Source organism: Chiloscyllium plagiosum, unplaced genomic scaffold, assembly GCF_037043375.1.
Source record: "Chiloscyllium plagiosum isolate Xiang-an unplaced genomic scaffold, Cpla_swu_hap1 HiC_scaffold_46, whole genome shotgun sequence".
NCBI classification, from domain to species: domain Eukaryota; kingdom Metazoa; phylum Chordata; class Chondrichthyes; order Orectolobiformes; family Hemiscylliidae; genus Chiloscyllium; species Chiloscyllium plagiosum.
The window spans coordinates 21,164,316-21,170,024 of NW_028270184.1; the positions used below are offsets into that span (position 1 = coordinate 21,164,316).

Sequence of the window (5,709 nt, forward strand, 5' to 3'; positions counted from 1 at the left end):
ACGAAGAGGGGAGAATGGATGGGAGGAGTAGGTAGGAAGGGGAGGTAGAAAGAGAGGGAGAATGGACAAATGTTGAGTGGAAGAGGTGGAGAATACAGGGAAAGGGTTGAGAAAGGGGAAGGGGAGAGTTGGAGGGTAGGTGAAGGGATGAGGAAGGGGTGGGGAGAGTTGGAGGGTAGAGGGGAAGAGATGAGTAGGGGATGGGGAGAGTTGGAGGGTTGAGGGGAAGGGATGAGTAGAGGATGGGGAGAGTTGGAGGGTAGAGAGGAAGGGATGAGGAAGGGATGGGGAGAGTTGGTGGGTAATGGGGAAGGGATGAGGAGGGGATTGGGAGAGTTGGAGGGTAGAGGGGAAGGGATGAGTATAGGGGATTGGGAGAGTTGGAGGGTAGAGGGGAAGGGATGAAGCGGTGATTGGGAGAGATTTGGAGAGTAGAGGGGAAGGGATGAGGAGAGGATGGGGAGAGTTGGAGGGTAGAGGGGAAGGGTTGAGGTGGGAATGGGGAGAGTTGGAGGGTAGATGGGAAGTAAAGGGGGAAAGGGAGGGGGAAGGAAGGGAAGGGGTGAGGATGGAAGAGGAGGGGAAGGAGAAGGACAAGGACGGATGGGGAAGACCAGGTTTTGAATATTGGTTGAGGATGTTTGCCACACTTGCATACTCTAACGTTTCCTGGATTACTCTGCAAGTATTATTTTCTGAATCCACCAAAACTCTCAGACTCCAACCTTTGTTTTAATGGTTTCAGATGTAGAGTAATCTAACAATCAGAAGGCTCAACTCTCAGACAATCATCTCATAGTCATTGCATTCGAATCTCTTTGGAGCTTTATTGGGCTTCTTTCATGGTCTATCCAATCTCCCTCATTTCTTGTCACAAGGAGATATATTTCTGGTTTTATAATGTGCTGAGCATTTTTCTGAACTTTGAAAAGTACAGCCAATGCATGCTTTAGTTCTGCAGTCACTTCCTTCAAACATTAAGTTGCTGTCCATCAATCAACACATTATTTCTTACTTACTTGAGTTTAGTGACGTTCGCATTTCAGTTTCCTTCATTGTTTGGTTATAATAATTCTGGATCATATTCATAAGCAAAGTCCACATGGAGCGTTACTCAGTATTGGCCCAGTCCACCAATTGTTTCCCATTTCCATCAAATGCCCTGCAGAGGTACAGGTATTACTGAAACTCTGTAATAGCATTCTGGGTGCAAATCCACTACATGAACGGCAGCAGTGAAAAAAGATAGAACATCTCCACGTTCTCCAGAGCAATTAGGGATAAGCCTTTGCCAGTGAAACACTCACATACTGGAAGAGTTTTTTTTTTAATTGATCCTCCAAACAGGCAAAGAGTTCGAAACACAAATCTCTGAGGTATGGAAGAGACAGAACAAGCAGATTTCATAAGGCAAGATCTTGTTTGACTAATATGGTTGAATGTTTATGGTGTTTGAATGGAGATTTGATGATTGGTTCTAGGTTCCTTACTTTGATGTTATCAATGAATAATTTGGATATGAATTTAAGGGGTAAGATCAAGCGTTTTGCAGAAGATCCAGAAAAATGAAGATGTAGCTAATAATGAAGAGAAGAATGCCTCAAAGATCCCAATGGACAATTCCATTGGAAATAATTAAGAGTAATCTTGCATTTCCCATGGCGAATCCACCTAACAAAACATCTCTGGGTACTATGTGCAATTTAGCATGGCCAATCCACCTCACTTAAACATTTTTGGACTGTGGGAAGAAGCCAGAGCATTCGGAGGAATCCCACGCAGACACAGGGAGAACGTGCAAATATCAGACTGATAGCAGCCTGAGGGTGGAATCAAACCTAGGTCCCTGGTGCTGTGAGGCAGTAGCGCTAATGCCTGAACCACTGTGCCACCGTTTTCATTTGTCCATTGAAGATGCTCTGAACTCCCGAGATTTCAAACCAGCAGTGCGACATCAATAAACTCTTTGATGGTGGAAGTGGACTCCTGGTGTCGAGCGATTTATTTAGTCATCTTGCTCCAACAGTAGTGAGGAATTTTCAAGCTGGGGACAAAAAGATGCAGCAACATTTTTTCTAGTCACCACAGGGGTGATATCACCAAAGGGTAGAAAGAATTATTCAGCAAATTATAATACGACATTCAAAAATAAGGAAAATTAAACAACTCAACATGGATATGTGCAGGAGAAATCACGTGGGATGAATTTATTGAGGTTCATTGAGAAATCAACACATGTAGTGGATAAAGTGGACCTCGTAGAAGTTCTGTACTTAGATAATAAGAAGACATTTAATGAAGGTGAAAATAAATTGATAATTGAGAAAAATAATCATGGGTAAGATTATTGGAACTAAAATTGATCACGAAATATAGAGCAGTCATAAACTGGTCATTTTCTGGTTAGCAAGGTGTACTGAAGGCTTGCCACAGGGCATCAGTGCTGTGACCTCAACTTTTATCAACCTATATGAATAACCACATTTGGCAACATTTGTAGTTTTGGGTGCAGTTCTGATCTCAAATCATTTGGAGAGGATGCAAAGAACTTAATTAGGATGTAGCCTGGATTGAAATGTTTTAGCTATAAGGAGAAGTTGGACAAACGAGTTCGATGACCAAACTGAAGTGTGCCAAATTACAAAAGGCATAGATAGTCAGTATTTTTCCCATGGTGGAAATGTCCAATACTAGAGGACATAAGTTTAAGATGAGAGGGGGAAAGGTCTTTATGCTGAGGGTGGTAGGTCCTGGAGCACATTGTCAGAGGACGTAGTAGAAACAGAGATGTTAGCAAATTTTAAGACCACTTGCACAGATACATGAATGGGGAGTAATATGGACCACATGCAGGCAGATGGGATTAGTTTAGAATGGCTTCATGGTCAGTGGAAACATGTGGGCCTGTATTGCAATGTTCTTTGACTGCCGGTAGTTTAACATGAGCGTCTCCATACTTCAGGTGGGGCTGAGGGGTTCAGAAGGATGGACCTTCACTGTGACCTCAGCCAGTGCAGGAACTGAACCTTGGCTATTAACATCACTGTGAATAACAAACTAGCCATCCAGCCAACTGAGCTAACCACCGCATCCCTGAGCCTGCCTCTGAATTACCATTCCCACCACCCACCTTCCAGCTGATTCCCCACACCTGCCTGATACTCTTCAGTTCACCCAGTCTGCATCGTCACCCACTTACATTACCTACCTCCCCACACTGCCACCATCAGCTCATTCTTCCACACACCCACTGGCCCATTCAAAGACATTAGAAACTCAATCTATGACGGCTACTTCCATGAGTAAAAATGGCATGACTTGTCTTCCTCATGTTGTACTCTAGTCCTTCCAACACTTCCAATGGACACTTTACTTCACATTCATAACAAGGTGGGGCTCAGAAAATCTGCTGTAAAGTTTGGAACAGAGCAGAGCTGGTAGGAAATCAAACTGAAGTGGCTGTCCAACGGTGAGTGCTGTTCCACTGACATTCTGAACCTTTGAAAATGACAGCCGACTTTATTGACATGGAAAAATTTGGAAAGGGCTTGACAGAGTAAGCATAGAATAGTTGTTTCCTCTAATTTTAGAATCTAATAAAGGTTGGTGGGATAGTGGGGAGTTTAAACTGTAGGATAAACATTGAATCATTTATGACCATGATGAGGAAACATTACTTCACTCGGTGCATTGTGCAGCTTTGGATTTGTGCATGTCAGATTGTCTTGATGCTATTTAATTTTATCTATTACCAACAAATTTCTGGTACTTTGGGAAATTAGAATCTATGTCAAGTTGTCAGACAACTTCAGTCTTGACCATACCGAATGATAGATCACGTTTAAGAAGGATCAACTTGTCTTCATATTTGTTATGTTTTTCTCGTTTGCTTTACTGGAAGGAGAAATTTAATTCCGAGGCAATGTTAACCTGCTTCATCAAACTGATTTCAGTCACTAAGGGTTTTTGCTTCTTGTAGTAAATAAGTGACCTCTTTCCTGGACATTGTTTATTCACTAGATTTCCATGAAATTTCAAGTGGTTTGACTGTATAGAATTCCTTTTCATTTACTAAGGAGTATAGATCAAAGGATTCAAGATTGTAAGACCATAAGACACAAGAATAGAATTAGGCATTTGACCCACCATTCGATCATGGCTGATATGCTTCTCAATCCCATTCTTTTTCACCATAACCTTACTATCTATCTCTGCCTTAAAGATACTCAATGACATGGCCTCCACAGTCTTCTGCTTCAATCCGTTTCACAGATTTACCACCCCCTGACTGTAGAAATTCCACAGAAAGAATTGCTCATCTATGTAGGACTGGAATTCAGAAAACTTTTGTCGCTGAAAAGATTGACTTGTCTCCTCCAGAAAACAGGTGGAAATGTTAGGTTTAAGGGTCAGCTCAGAGTGTTTCTATGTTCGCAGAGAATGTGAAAAAATGGAAAACCTGTAAAAGGTGGAGTTGACTCACGCACCATCGTGACAACAAGAAACAAGAGTTCACAATATTCTGCTGTGTTAACTTGGCACACAACAACCTATTATCCTGTACGGTCTCCAATTCCAAAGCAAATATTTGGCTCAAAGCACTCAAATCTTCTGAGTGCAATGAAAACGCCAATTGAATTTGCAAAGAAGGAAAATAGAAGTGATCTCTTTCAGTTTCAGCATTTTCACCAGATCCATTCGAGGAATGGTTTTCAGACTATTCAAAACCACATTTCAAGCTTTCATTTTGTCTTCACAGAATTTCTTAGCAGCTGTACCAGCCTCAAAGCATTGGCATTCTTGAGTTTGCCAGTTGGGATGTGATGTTCTGCCAATAACTGCCAAAACCATTTCATCTCCTTTTCTGTCAGCTTCCAGAGAATTTGCGCAATTGTCTGCATGACCTCCTGCAATAAATGTTGTAATACATAGTATTGCCTGACTGTCTATTTACACTATGATATCATGGTGTGTAACGTTCAAAGAGGATAAAAAAGATGAAACCGAGGTTTGGCTACATGATGTCAATGCTTGATTCAATGAGATCATGTCTAAGTCCGCAGTGCACATATCTTACTAACCACGTGTCCCATGAATTACAAATGTTATCAGTTTCAGTTTTGGACACTCTAAGAGTACAAATTTGTCTGATGATGACCATGAATCTATTGTTGATTATTTTGAAAACCTATCTGATTCACTAATATCCTTTAGGGAAGGAAACTGCCATCCCCACTTGATGTGGCTGACATGTGACCTCAGACCCACAGCAATGTGGTTGATTCTTAACTGCCCTTTGTGCAATTTGAATGGGCAACAAATGCTGCCTAGTTAGTGACACCCTCACCCTCACCCTCTGCATGAAAATGAAAGAAAAACACGCTGGGTTTGAAAGTTCCACAGATTCACCCCCTTTGAGAGAATGAATTTTTCCTCTTAAATAAAATACAAAAGAACAGTAGATGCTGTAAATCAGAAACGGAAATAGAAATTTCTGTCAAGGAACAGCATATCTGGCAGCATTTATGAAGAGATATCAGAGTTAAGATTTCTGGTCAGGTGACTCATCCTCAGAGTTCAGATGCTGCCAGACCTTCTGAGCTTTACCAACAATTTCAGTTTGTGTTTCAAATTTACCCACCTCTCTGTTTTGAATCTGCTGCCCCTTATCTTAAAATTATGAATTCTTCTAGATTGTCCTACATGAGG

At 41.5% G+C, this 5,709-nt stretch overlaps 1 long non-coding RNA gene across 1 annotated transcript; it reads left to right on the forward strand.

Moving 5' to 3' along the window:
• Positions 1-3,025: 3,025 nt before the first annotated feature.
• LOC148136290 (uncharacterized) lies at positions 3,026-4,934 on the forward strand. The gene is made up of 2 exons (XR_015754663.1): positions 3,026-3,469; positions 4,223-4,934. It is a non-coding gene; the product is annotated as an uncharacterized LOC148136290 (long non-coding RNA).
• Positions 4,935-5,709: the final 775 nt, after the last annotated feature.